Source organism: Dysidea avara, chromosome 8 (genome assembly GCF_963678975.1).
Source record: "Dysidea avara chromosome 8, odDysAvar1.4, whole genome shotgun sequence".
In the NCBI taxonomy this organism is placed as follows: Eukaryota; Metazoa; Porifera; class Demospongiae; order Dictyoceratida; family Dysideidae; genus Dysidea; species Dysidea avara.
This window is the reverse complement of record NC_089279.1, coordinates 17,313,897-17,329,244: the sequence shown is the minus strand read 5'-3', so window position 1 is coordinate 17,329,244 and position 15,348 is coordinate 17,313,897.

Sequence of the window (15,348 nt, the reverse complement as noted above, 5' to 3'; positions counted from 1 at the left end):
GAGAGTACGTAAAGAGGGAGGGGGGATTCACCTGTACACTTTTAGAAAATGTTGGTGGAAGCTGAGTTGCAGCTGAAGTCTGAATAATCACTTTTGGGGATATCAATGTAAACAAGTAGTGTACACAAGGCTCCTAATAATCAACATTCTGTCAATGCCAAGGTTGTGAGGATAAAGTAAGCAGATGCACTGAGAAAAACCAACACAGGTTGTTCAGATATGGTAGTGTCAACATTTTTATAGTATGATTTTGGGTAGGAGGGAAGGGGTAAGTTAAAAGATTACTTGCTGAGGAGGTTGAAAATTATGGATGATCCTTGCTTGACTGCTATACAGTGTGCATTAAACTTTAAAATAACTTTTAGAACTTTGCGTGGGCGAGATCAAAGGAAAAAGTGTACTTTAAATTTCATAAAGTACACTCTCAGCCGGCCAACTGCTTCATCGACCACAAAGAGTGCTTTATTCGTTCAATAAAGCACTCTTTGTGGGCAATAAAGCACAGTCGCCCACGTGCCTTAGTGTAGGCTAATAGCCTACGGGGCTCGCGCCAGTACGACTAATCACCCAAGCTGGTGAAGGCTGATAGCCTCGCCACGCTGAGTGATCAATCACCCCAGCCAATACGAATTCCACCACTGGATTGCTTTTATAGACATACCTAAATGCTTCGATGATGGGTGGGAGAAGATAACGTTGCTGTTACGTTTGTTAATGTAAACGGACAGTAAACGGACAAGTCCTGGAGATATCACGGAAATACCTCACCATGTGACTCGCAATAGAATCGATTGTGGGTTGCGAGCAAAACCTGCCAAAAGACGCAATGAACGTCTACTATGCCAAACTATGGTGAAATACGCGTGAGCTACTTTGTTAAACTAGTTTGTGTGCGTTCAGGCTGCTAATAATTCGTGCAACGTTTGTTAATTACGAGTCCTAGTGTATGGTGAAGCTACACGACTAGAAAGTTCCATAAATCATTTAAAGTATAGCCTTGCTCATGCTATATGAAAAATAAAGTACGAGGCGCGCGGCCGAGATGCTAATAAAGCACGAGGCGAAGCCGAGTGCTTTATTAGCATCGAGGCCAAGCGCCGAGTACTTTATTTTTCATATAGCACTCGCGGCTATGCTTTAACATATAAATAAGTGTCTTGTACAAGGATAGCAAAGTGACTATCACTGGTGGCTATCCTGACTATGTGGTTTAACTCAGGACAATTAATAATTGTAGCATATATGTGACCCAGTCTCGGAAAACCAGTCTTATCACCTATTTTAAAATGCTGGTTTTAAGTATTTAGTGTGTTGTAGCTCGGCAATGGTTGAAGCTACATGTACCAAATTTTCACATTTTTTATACCAATAGTTTACCTTCCAGAGCATCCACTGTGCAAGTAGCCAACAGCTAAGTTTCCTGCCATTTTTAAACTGAGGTTGACTGTATCAGGTGGGCTCCAAGAGGTGGGGCCCCGGAAGGAAGGCAAGAGACTGTTTAAAATATTGAAAAGGAAGGCGTAGGGATAAATTAGGCCAAGTTATGGGCCATTCAGGTCTCAAAACTGGCTTAAATGAAAGGAAATTCACAGAAGAGGTTTATATTCAACATCACGGAGCTGTACAGCCACATACAGCCATCCCTACGTTGACCAGAGCTCTATTACACCCCCCACACCTCACATACGGATTGCCACCGGGTTTGGAAAAAGCAGCCAGCAAAAGCAGACTCAAATCTAGCTGATTTTGAAATTAGATAGTTTATTCATGTAGCTTTGTGTTCTTGGTGAAAATTGAATCTGCTGACATGGGCGATAAGACCAGATCCAGTCACACACATAATTGCTTGCTTTCTGCCTACATTTTGAAGAGCTGCATCAAGTTAATTTAAAGTCACTTGTGATAGTCACATTTGGTAGGAAATCTTGAAAATGCTTTTATAGATGCAGAGTAAATTTCCTTCACAACAACTTGGCAGTATTGGTTTGGCATAGCCAAGTACATAAATATCTTGAGAACAAACCCTTCCAACACAATTCTATGAATTATTTAACTGAATTTTCTACTAAATGTCTGCCAATGGCCAAGTGATGTCTTCAGCCAAGCATAACTCAACTATGGTTAAGGAATAAGGATAAAGGCTTCAGTAGTTGATTTCTTCACTGTTTGACGTTGCTTTCTCCCAAGATGTACCTTTTTGTCAACTGTAGCAGCTAAAATGCATGCATTATGAACTTTATCCTCCTCCTTTATGTCCCATTTCTTTCTTGCTTGTATAGCTGGCTATCACGAGAACCATCCATAATTTCATAGTGACTAGATTAATTGCTGAGGTGCTTCTCATACTGTTCTTCAGTTATAACACTGTATAACAGGTGGCTAGAATATACCTGAAATCGAAGCAGAATGACCACTTCACCTATCAGTTAATGGTAGTCAGGGTGTGTTTTTAGCCACAATGATCATGTATAGTGACTGTACTGATTGCATAGGTGATTATCGTACTATTCTTTGTTTGTAGGCAATCCACATGGGTTTGCTTCCCACTCACAATTGATTGCGCTACTTGATAAACACATCCACGCAAAAACAGCCAAGCTGTATAAAAGGGTGCAGCCTTCAGAAAGCCTGAGTGAAAAAAGTTGTGAAATCAAAGGTGGCGGCCATGAAATGGCTGCATTGAAAGATAATAAATTTTAAATAATAGTTTTTTGTGCATTAATAAAATGTATCATCATCAACATCATTACATGGCTGCCACCTTTGATTTCTTTTTTCACCCAGGCTTTTTGAAGGCCACACCCTTTATATACAGCTTGTCTGTTTTGCGTGAATTTCACTTCTTTTGTATTTCAAATATATGTTCTATTAGAGTATTTCGGCCCCACGATTTACAATTCTTTGATTTTTGCCCTATAATTACTGTAGCTGTCTGCAATGCGATTTCTTATAAACCACAAAAGGTATCAGCTATGATGGTTAATATACTCATACCGATTTTTAAGTTATTCCCATAAGTGGTTTACCCTGTAGGCATGACAAAAAGTCATAATTTTTAATGCAAATAATTGTCTATAGCTCTATGTCAGATTTGCACCAAACCTGGTACAGCAATACATTCTTAAAGTGTACCAAAGCTCAAGGAAATCGAACTATGCATTTGCATTTTACAGTGGTCCCTTGATTATCCGGCCATTGATTATCTGAATTTTCGATTATCCGAAAAATTTGAAAATGACTGTTCTATTAGAGAATTTTGTCTAAAGTGTGTGTTCTATTAGAGTATTTGTACAGAGCTCTGTATAGGATTCTATTATCCAAACTTTTCGATTATCTGAACACTCTCAGGGCCAAATGAGTTCGAATAATCGAGGGACCACTGTATAATGGATTTTGTAAAGTATGCAGAAAGAATAATCTAAGCCCCCTCCCCCAAATAAAGAAAAAAAAATTTTGCCGATTTTTGAAAGCTCATAGTCTTGGCCGGAAAACTGGTCTTATCGCCCATGTCAGCAGATTTGGTTTTTTACTTAGGACACAAAGTTACATGAATAAACTATCTAATTTCACATTCAAAATCAGCTAGACTTGAGTGGTCTGGTTTTGCTGGCTGCTTTTCCCAAGCCCAGTGGCAATCCGTATGTGCGGTGTGGGACCTTAATGGAGCTCTGGTCAGCCTGGGGATGGCTGTATGTGATTGTACAGCTCTGTGGTGTTCAATAAGTACCTCTGCTGTGAATTTCCTTTCATTTTAGCTAATTTTGAGACCTGAATAGCCCAAAACTTGGCTTAATTCATCCCCACACCTTCCTTTTCAATTTTTGAACACAATCTTATCCGCCTTCCAAGCCCCCCCCCTCACCCCTTTTGGACTTCGCCTGATACAGTCAACCTTGGTTTAAAAACTATCTAAAATGGAAACTTAGTTGTTAGCTACTTGCACACTGGATGCTCTGGAAAGTAAGGAATTGGTGTAAAACATGTAAAAATTTGGTATACATAGTTTCAACCATTGGTGAGCTACAACACACTAAATACTTAAAACCGGCATTTCTCGATACTTTTAAATAGGCGATAAGACCGGTTTTCCCAGACTGGGTCACATATTTCACGATTGCGTTAGGCAATCTTATGTGAAGTGCTGAAGGCGGAGGGCGTCTGCAGTATAAAAATGATTCCAATTTGAGAAGAGAGCACGGATGCATTAAAATCGCATTTTGTTTCTTCCTGTAAATATACTTACGGTGTGGTGTGCCGGCTTTCTTAACCGCACGACACTACCATGTGTTTTGATTCCATGGTATTCCCAGGACTCGTCCATTCATATCAAAAATTGTTACAGTAACAATGTTACCTGCTGCTAATCACAAGCAACAGTCTTTATATAGATATGACTGTACATGTCTCATATAGAAGGTGAAGGTCCAAGGGTGCCCACACCCTCACCTGTGAGACATAGTACAGCGCAGCATCCTGCAGGTTACTAGTAGTGCTGCCACAATATAAAAAACCTTATGTCATAATATGAGCGTATATCACAATATAGAACTAACTGTATAACAATTGCAAGACAAACATATAGATATGTTTAACGAAGAGATATGGTCATAAAAATGCACCGCATGTGCAAACTACCAGCCATTTTCGTAGGGCAAAAGAAATGCAATGTTAACTGGAAAATATCAATCAAGCAACGATAAAAACGGGTAGTTTGAGGACTAAAACCATTAATAAACTCAGGCATGTTGAAATAAGATGTTAAAGTAAGTTTTTAGGAGGTAATTTAAATTTCGAGTTCATAAATCAGCTGTACAGAAAAGTCACCTCTTATTCTTTTTCAGCAAACCCCAAGTATTGATAAAGCATGACTACAAGGTTTGTATTTCAGGTAGTGATTACTTGATGCAGTATTACAGTGCTCAGAAACACTTTGAAAACCTTTGCCCCTACATTGATTTCCGATCTTTTTGCCCTAAACAAATCCGGATTGCACAACATAAAAATGATGCAATATAGTGCCACGCCTTTTGTTAAACCCGTCTATACATACTCCTCATTGTGAGTTAACTTTAGTTGAATGTATACCACAAGTAAAAGTTACTCACAGCAAACACGTTTTAAGTATATTTTACTACTACTATATAGTTGAGACAAGTGGCTGGTACTACATAGAAACCTTAAAACCTCACAGTTTACTTTGAGGTTGGCTTATGACCACTACTAAACCATCAACATGAGGCATCAACACATAACATTAAATGCCAAATACCGTATAGCGGAAACTTTTGGAGGGAGAAAACTTTGGCGAATTTGGCGAGTATGCATTGAATTGCCAAAATTTTACTCGCCATTTTTCTAAACACTGAAAGTATAGTAAACACTGTTCTTCATCGGTGAGTGAATATTGTTACAGCAGTGAGTGGTTAGTCTTCCGCAAGTATCCCATTGAATACAGTATGGTTTTTAGACTAGGTAATAGCTCAGGCAGATGGGCAATTCAGCTGCCCATGCATATGCCTCACCACGCATGTTCCAGTCTTGATTACTGACTTAGCGAGCATGTTGTTTTTGTTATAGCTAGCTATTTACATAAGAGCACGTAGATTTGAAACTGCAGTACTTCATCCGTAGACATCGCAAAGCTTCTTCGCCAATGCTGTCAGATTAAACTTGCATGGGCAAAGTAATGTGATGGATTTGCCAAAATATTATTTGCCAATTTCTGTCAATGATCAATTCACCAAACTTTTCTCCCACCAAAATTTCCGCTATACGGTACCATATATCAGGCCTCCTCCACATCATTATACTAAGCGACGCAACCATTAATATAACTGATTGGCTATATCATATCACATCACCACCTTGTTACATCAAAACTATTGATGTATCAATATACCGTGGCAGCACTAGTTACTAGTCCTGCCAGGAAGATTTGCCTGTGCTGAGTGTCCCAGCGCTGGTGGGTAGGTGTGACCATACCAGCGGCAGTCAAAGGCCTTGCTTACTCTACTTTGCTTTGAGTGTGTATGTGTGATGGGGCATGTGATTAATCGTGTGGTCAAGAAAGCTGGTGTGTCAATAAGCAAGGCACACAGTAGTGTGTCATGTGGCCAAGAATGCCAGTGCGCCATACCATGAATATATTTCCAGAAAGAAACAATGCAATTGTTACACATGCGTAAGTCCATGCTCCTTTTTCGAATTAGAATCATTTTTATACTGCAAACGTCCTCCACCTTCAGCACCCCACATACCAAATTTGAGCAAGATTGCCTAATGCAATCGTGACAAACGAGCCTTCAAAATCTGGCATAATTTCTTTAGTTTTTTCATTTTCTTTTTGTTAAGGGGGCTCAGGGGGGCTTAGATTATTCTTTTAGCACACTTTGCAAAAACCAAATGCATAGCTCAATTTTCTTGAGCTTTAATTTGGTACACTTTAAGATCGTATTGCATCACAATTACGTACCAAGCTTGGTGTGAATCTGATTAATAGTCGTAGAGCTTTGGACAATTATTTGCATTAAAAATAAAAAAGGCTGACTAGTCATGCCTACAGGGTAAACCACTTATGGGAATAACTTGAAAATTGGTATGTGTATACTGCTCAAACCTTTGTGGTTTAAAATAAGTCACATTGACAGCTGTAGAGTTATAAGTCAAAAATCAAGCAACTGCAAGATGCTCTATTAGAGTACCTTGAATTATTGCTATTTGAGCTAGGCTCTCAATGACAGCTATAGATAATTTTAGGGGGGCTAAGCCCCTCCATAACCTTTTTGACAGGAGCTACAGCCCTCCTTGCCCCCTGTCTCCGCTGCCCTCGACTGTATATTAGGGTTTAGGCTATTCTGGCCTAAAATATCACTCAAAAACCAACCTCACAATACCCTCATGGCATCTTGGGAGCATTGGTTAGGTATAAACCAAGCCCAAAAGTAACCCAAAATGCTTCCTAAGAAATTTAAATATATACTTAGTGGAATTTTTCTACTAACTGACAGACTAATGCCTTCAGACAAGCGTAACTCAATAACGGCTAAGGATACAATCTTGATTTTTCCCAAGACATGTCATTTAGCATACCACAGTACACAATGCACACATCATGGACTTACCTTTGTCACCCTTTGTGTCCCATTTCTTTTTGCTGATAGTCCAAGGTGTCGATTTGCAGCATCTCGATGGCTTCCTTACATTTGTAAATGGAAGTTTCCCATATTTTCCATGGTTACTACATTAAACGCAGAGTCACTTCTCGTATTCTTCTTCATGTAATAGGCTGAATATATATAGTTAAAAGCAAAAAGCAATGGCCACTTCCACTTTCGAGTTAGTAATTGATAGTTGGAGCATGCAAATCATCCATATTTTTGTGGTGACTACAGAGACGCTTCCCCTATTGTCCTTCACTTGTAGTGCTGTGAACATTGTTGAAAGCAGAGTGTAATGGCTATACTTCATGCTCAAGTCAGTAATTGATAGTACGAAACATTAGCTCTGGCGTCATTCTTTCTTTTGATGTGGTATGAGCAGGTTCACCAGTCATAATAATGTTACAAAAGGTAAACAAACAAGTATAAGGAAAAATTAGGAATTTTATGTTTGGCATGGATCATAATATAGGAAAGAAGGGAGGTTGCCTACACCTGCAGATATACTAGTGGACATATTTAATCCCTAATTCAGTCATGTATATAGACTGAAGTTGGGATTAAAAGTCCACTAGTATATCTGCAGGTGTAGGTAATCTAATTTGTTTCCCTACTTTATGATCCCTAATCGAATTTAGCAGTTCAGTTACCTGAAAGAGACTGCATTAAGGCTAAACGCACACACAGATGTTACAGCTGTGTGGCTTGGCACCAGGCTACCAGATCCCCAATATCTGGGTAGACTGGAGTAATGTGAGTTAAGTTTCTTGTTCAAGGAAACAACACAAAAGTGGTGTAACTGGGAATCAAACTTGGAGCCTTTCAATTACTGGTCTGATGCTCCATCCACTTGACTACGCTGCCTCTTCACACTTAAAAAAAATTTTTTTTATAAAATACAGACAAAAATACACATAGCGGTCACTTAAGGCCTGGCCTCACTAACTGCCTGGAAAAATATACCACTGGCAGTCAACTGTGGTTTGCCGGAAGAAGAATGTGCATCTCTCAAACACATGATCATGAATCAGCAAAATGGAAAAACTTAAGTTGTATCGAAGCCAACAAATGGTTAGATTGTAAGTCTGATGCAATTTATCTGATAACAAAGAAGCCAATCGTTTGTAGAAGATTGTGGCGATTGGTCCCATGCCACCAGCAACAGAATAACAAGAGGTGTGAAAGTACCGTGCTCAACATTTCAGACACGTTCATCATATTCTCTCTTCTTCTCATTCTTGTTGTTACGGTAGCAACTAGACAAAGACTGATTGAAGTGACTATTAATGAGATTGAATACCCTCACATCAACAAATGCAAGCTCATGAGAAGTATTCTAAAACCCTTTGGCAGATATATCCAATCTGGCATGATAATCGGCATTGGAAGTACGATGGGACAAAGTTTCTCCAGAAAGTGGTTGGAGCTGTGGTTCAACCTGAACGTTTGAACAAACTTGAGATAGAAGGTCAGCAGTACATCGCATAGTTTGTCATGTCGTATAGTGGGGAAACCACCAAAGGAACAGCTTAAAGAATGTTCAATGGTGAAAGGTTTCCCACAGATACAATTAGTAGGAAGATTAGCTGTTCTCCACCCATAATGGACTTGTGCAAAGCATAGCCATGTTTCTGAATGGGGAGAGCAGAGAGCCACCTTCTTCATGAGCTATGTCTACACATTTCCTCAAGGAGATAGTCAACTGTTTATAAGTATCATCAAATTTATCACTCACGCCATTATGATTAGAACAATGTACATCCTATTTTAGTACCAAAATGTCATCATGAGCTTCTAAACTAAGACCAAAGATTTGTGAGTTAAGATGGACACCAAAGGGGTAGTAACTTTAACAGAATTTAAATTGCCTTGAATTACGGCTGGTCTCGTATAAACGCCTGGTCCCGTTTAGTTGTCGGGGGTATACAGCATCATAACAAAAATAAACGCCGGGTCTTGAATAAACGCAAGGTCTCAAATAAATGTCTAGTACTAGTGCAGTCATTATTAAATTTTTAACAATTCCAGGCAGTGTTATAAATGATGAAGTAAAGAATGTTTTGTAGCAGAGGCAGATCCAGGAACTGGCAAGGGGAGGGGAGGGGCACAAACAGGCTAAGTTGTAGGTGGTTGGGGAAAGCCAGTTCTCTTGTTAGTTGCTGCATTTTTGAAGCAGCAAATAATCACCTCTTAGTAGTGTCTCACTGTTGACTTTTGACATTTTGGCTTTTGCAGATGATTGTGGAGTCTTAAATGCTGTGTAAAAGGCTATGAATCTGTTAAACAACAGCAATACAATAATTATTTTAGAGGCACTTAGTACGTACAAAGGTGCTGGGACAATTTCACAGCTAATTTGGCTTTGGTTTGCTTTGATTTCAAAATCAATGCTACTAAAACGTGCATATCGTTTTCATGAGTTAATGGATCTAGTCCTGACATAAAGTTTAGTATTTTAATCAGAAGTATGGTTCCTCCAAAAGGTGAGGGGGGGCATTTGCCCCAAATATCTCATCCTGGATCCGCCATTGTATAGAGTTCCTTTTAAACTGGAATCGGTGAAATGTGCTGAGGGAAACATCAAGGAGACTCCAGGAGAGTACAATACCAAGGTATGAAGTTGACTCATGAAAACTGATCAGGTATATAGCTAAATGCCAGTCTTGTATAGTCACTGGTCTCGTTTAGTATCTGGGGTAAAAAGTTGCTTGAAAGAAATAAATGCCTGGGCTGTAATTCGAGACAATACAGTAATTATAGTCAGCAACCTTAGATGGTTCTGATAATCCCAAGCCTCCTTCTTTTGAATAGGCAAACTCAGTATTTGCCAGAGCACATTGTTACCATACAACACACACCCACACACACACACACACGCACACACACATACACACCACATACACACATACAGATGACGCATGCATGCACCCACCATTTTCTAAGAGTAAGGGTGGAAGATACCACTTCAGTACGACACCAATACTGAAGTACTTGATATTGAGCATTGTAGTCATACAGCGTTGAAGATTTCTCTGGTGGATTGAATAAAGCTCACATAACAGTAAAACACAATGTTCACATCCATAACCGACATGGTCACTGAAAACTTAGCAGCAAAATGGACAAGGTAAACAAAATATCACGTGACAACCAGGTATCAAAATTTCCGAGTCGACACTTTGGACATTATTCTGGTATCGGTATAGATATTTTATTATTTGTATCGCCCACTCACATCTAAAAACCCTCAGCTTTGCCCACTCAGGTTCAAAATCATGAAATCCTTGTGTTGGGTCCACTTATACTATCTAATGGTCATTGAGATTGGTTGTTTAGGCCATTTTATGATGGAGACACAATTGCCCAAGTAGCCAATGCTTGTGAAGTAGCAAAGAAGACCACAAGATCCCTGTTTCAGCAGGCTGTTTGCATTGCTGTCCCCTGCTCATACAGAATTTTTAATTCTAGAGCCTCCCCAGACTGGAATCTATTGGTTTGCCTAAACTGAACTCTTCTGCATGCTATAATTATTATTTTGTATTGTAATTTAATAGTGTAAGTCTTGCCAGGGCTCCTGTATTGTTCATCCAGTGCTTGGTACCCCTGAGTGTAGACTCCTGAGAGTAGGCTTGCTCCAAAATTTGCCTATTATGCTTTTTGGCATTTCCCCAATTTTCTGCCTATTATGCTTGTTTTTATGCTTTTCAGAAATGCATTATGCTTTTATTTCTAAACAAGAGAAGTTCTTCATACGATAGAACGTGAATGAAAAGTGTCACTTCAACTTCAACATACAAAAATTAGCAATAGTGGGATGTGCTTCAGAATTTGTAGGCATTTTAGAGCAAGGGATCTTGGGGCAGATCTATAGCCCCTTAGAAGCTATAGACATTTTATTGTCTCTAGCATCTTTGTAGTTTTGTATTATTGATAAAAATAATATTATGATAGATCTTCTGAGTTTTAGCAATTGGTATTCAACTGCTCAGTACAATCTAATCCAAAACAGCCAAGCTGTAAAAATAGGGTGCGGACCTCAGAAAGGCTATGGTGAAAAAAGATGTGAAATCTAAGGTGGCGGCCAAGAAATAGCTGTGATGGTAGGTTAATGGTAAAAATTTTAATAACAACAATTCAGGTGAATTTGGTGCCGCTTGGTCTTGGCACGAAATTCACCTGAATTGTCGTTATTAAAATTTTTACCATTAACCTTATACCATCACAGCCATTTCTTGGTCGCCACCTTGGATTTCACATCTTTTTTCACCATAGCCTTTCTGAGGGCCGCACTCTTTTTTTACAGCTTGGCTGTTTTGGATTAAGATTTCACTTTCTTTTTGTATTTGTATACCCCAAAGCCGGCCATAGGCTTTTTAACCTATCATTTTTTTCTTTACCACAGGAAGAAAAAAAGATGAAGCAAGGTGATTTCTTTGTAGCTGAACTCTCTACAAGGTGATCCTTCTAGCTGATCTCTCTACCAGATGTAGCTGAACTCTCTACAGGGTGATTTGTTTGTAGCTGAACTCTCTACAAGGTAACTTCTTCTAGCTGATCTTTCTACAGGGCGATTTGTTTGTAGCTGAATTCTCTACAGAGCGATTTGTTTGCAGCTGAACTCTCTACATGGTAGTTTCTTTGTAGCTGAACTCTCTACAATGTAACTTCTTCTAGCTGAACTCTTTACAAGGTGACTTTTTCTAGCTAATCTCTCTACAGGATGACTTGTTTCTAACTGAACTCTCTACAGGGTGATCTGTTCATAGTGGAATTTTCTACTGGGTGATTTGTTTGCAGCTGAATTCTCTACATGGTGGTTTCTTTGTAACTGAACTCTCTACAAGGTAACTTCTTCTAGCTGATCTCTCTACAGGGCAATTTGTTTGTAGCTGAAGTAAAATTTCCATCTGAAAAGTTCAACAAATTAAACTTCGTAGAATTTATCTCTGGACGCACAAGATCAGCAGGATACAAACTCAGGCACACGATAGTATCTAAAAACAGTGTAATGAATTCCTACTTCTACCGTAAACCCAGATTGTGGAACAGCTTACCATTAACTGAGTATCCCAAACCCTCCAAACTGTCAAATTCAAGAATTATTGTTGGAATCATTTCATTAACAATTTTGACAGTAATAATCTATGTACTTTTTATTTCCGTTGCCCCTGTTCCAAATGTTTAAACATTCCAGCTCTTACAAACTATATAATTGTTTAACTTGTACTCTTTATAGCTACCGCTTGTATTATTATTTGTAGTTATATAGCTTATTGTAATTTGTAAGTAATTAATTATGGCTATCAGTGCAAGACACTGGTAGACCTTCAGTTCTGTAATTTAACCGTTTAAGCTCTTAATATTGTTTAATTTTGTTTATTGATCTGTACTGTTCTGTAAAGTATTAATAAAAAATAAAAATTCTCTACAGGGTGATTTGTTTGAGCTGAACTCTCTACATGATGGTATCTTTGTAGCTGAATTCTCTATTAGGCACCTTCTTCTAGCTGATCTGACTACAGGGTGACTTGTTTGTAGCTGAATTCCCTACAGAATAACTCGCAATGTAATATAATTGAGTTAATTATAAACGCAGCTGAATGCTCTATTAGAGTGACTGTTCTATTAGAGTATCTCAATCTCACATTTGCTACACGTAGTTGCCTTTCGAATCATAACTCAGTAGTTTGTAATCCGATTCTTCTGTACTACTGCAAGGACTTTCTATGATGATTATTCCAGCTACATACTGATTTTCAGCTCGTTGCTCTAAGCAGTTTGCCTGGTAGACACAAAAACTAATAGTTTTTTTATTCATAAAAATTGATCGTGTAAGGGGGCATCTCCAAACTGATTTTGGTGCGCTTAACGTCATAATGACACTAACTTCAGACCCCTCCTCCTTAACGTCACACTATGAAAACAATCCAGCATAATTCAAACACAAATACTGACTGTATTTATTCCGTCTATGTTTTGTTGTTGGAACCAATAGTCCACAAATTCTACCTCGGCTCAAACAAAAATAGACCACAGCACTCAACAGTGAATAACATTAGAGTCATTTGTAGATTTGAGGTTCGTTTTGTCTCGTTATAGGGAGTTTTATAAAATAGTTGTTCCAATACTGAATAAAGACGGGGTTAGAATATGTAGTATTGGAACACTATTTTTGCTGTGAATGCATTGGCAATAGAAGCACAAAACGTTATATTCTTTACCTGAAAACATAGTCTACAAACAGTATAGCTGTTTAATCACGTCACTTTCTCTGTTCTATAGCTGTTTACACTACAACTGCTTCAATAAAAATTAATAGCGTCATGGGCTAAACCCCCTTCCCCCATTATGACATTAAGCGTACCAAAATAAGTTTGGAGATACTCCCTAATTTTGACACAGGTTGGGTTTTGTGTCATATCTCCATGGTCTTTATCCCGATTCCTTTCAAACCACAAAAAGGCACTCTTATGATGGTTGCTCCATCTACATATCAATTTTCAACTGATTCTTCCAAGGGATTTACCCTGTAGGCGTGACAGACCTTCGACCTTATTTTATGCAAATAATCGGTCATAACTCCGTGAATGATCATCGGATTCCTACCAAAGTTGGTATGGAGATCCGCCTTAATGAGCCCTTTAAGTGTGCCAAATTACAGCCCGATCCGAGCACGCATTCATGTTTTATGGTGAATTTTGCAAAGTGTGCGAAATGAAGAAGAAAAAACGAAGAAATTAAAATGAACTTTTGTTCGCTCGTATCTCGGAAATGGCTGGAGTGATTGTCTTAAAATTTGGTATGTAGACTCCCCTGACTGGCCGGCACTTCTCTAGCAAATTTGGTTCCAATCGGATTAGGGATCACGGAGCTACATAGGCGTGACAATTGCGTTTTCTTTTTTCCTGTTAATATACTCACAGTATAACGCGCTGGCTTCTTGGGCCGCACGACACACTGCTGTGTGTCTTGATATTATGCAACTTGCATTTGCACCACCATGCCAAGAACTTATTAACCCCCTGGGATAAACACTTAATGGTTCTCATTCTCTCTGCTGCATGCGATGACTGTTCTATTACAGTGTTTGACTGTTCTATTAGAGAATCTTGATCTTTTTGAAATATTTTCCTGGTTTGATATTAACCTCAGTCTCACTGCAGACCTGCAGATACTTAACTATTTTCAATGTCCAGACATTCACTAGCTATACTGACTCATCACTAATCTTATTATCATCAGAGCTAGCTTCTCTTGTAGCTATATTGTCTTCCAATTAAACTTTCAATAATCATAATCATCATATCACATTTTATTCAAAATCAGACGATGAGACACATTAGATATAGCTATAAATTGCTTTGCCATGCCTTGGTACTAGTTGGCACATGACTACACGTGTCCTGTAAAACTCAAACCCACAATGAAAAGCACTGACTGTTTCCATCGAGTGTAAACTTGTGAGTGAGAAGACTGTAGTGCATTTTACTACTCATTGTCAGGAATTGTTTCACCATTCAAATCACTTGACTTTGTGACTGTAATAGCAGAAGTTATACCTATGGTGGCAGAAATTTGCCCATTATGGTCCTAATTATGCACTTGTCAATTTCATGCCCCACCCCTGGGTGTCTCCACCCCCCAACTGGGGATTTGACATTGCTTCTTGTCCCAACCCCTGGGGCAATTGACAGTTGTCCAATTCACTGACCGATTTTCAGTATTTGCATTTCTAAACAATAAAGTCGCAGTCGCTACTAGCTACAGGTGTATATCAGGTTAATTACTAGTCAATTGCATTCATGAAATATGCTCTTAGTCATCCTTGAGGTGTTGTCAAATCCCCTACTGGGGGGGGACATTGTGGGGATTTGACAACCAATTTTGCCCCAGTAGTGGGGAATTTGACACCCTGGGGTGGGGGTGGGGCATAAAATTGACAAGTGCATTATGCCAGCATTATGCTTTATGCTTTTCATCCCCCATTATGCCAAAAATTATGCCGGCATAATCGATGCAAGCCTACCTGAGAGAGAAACCATCATTATTAAATAAAACAATGAACAATACAAAATAAACAAAGTGTGGTGTGTCCTCGGACTCACGAGACCACATATGGCAATTGGCAAATGCGAAAAATGGGCGTGGCAAAGGAATTACAATTTTTAAAAATCAATAGTGTTGCTTGTCC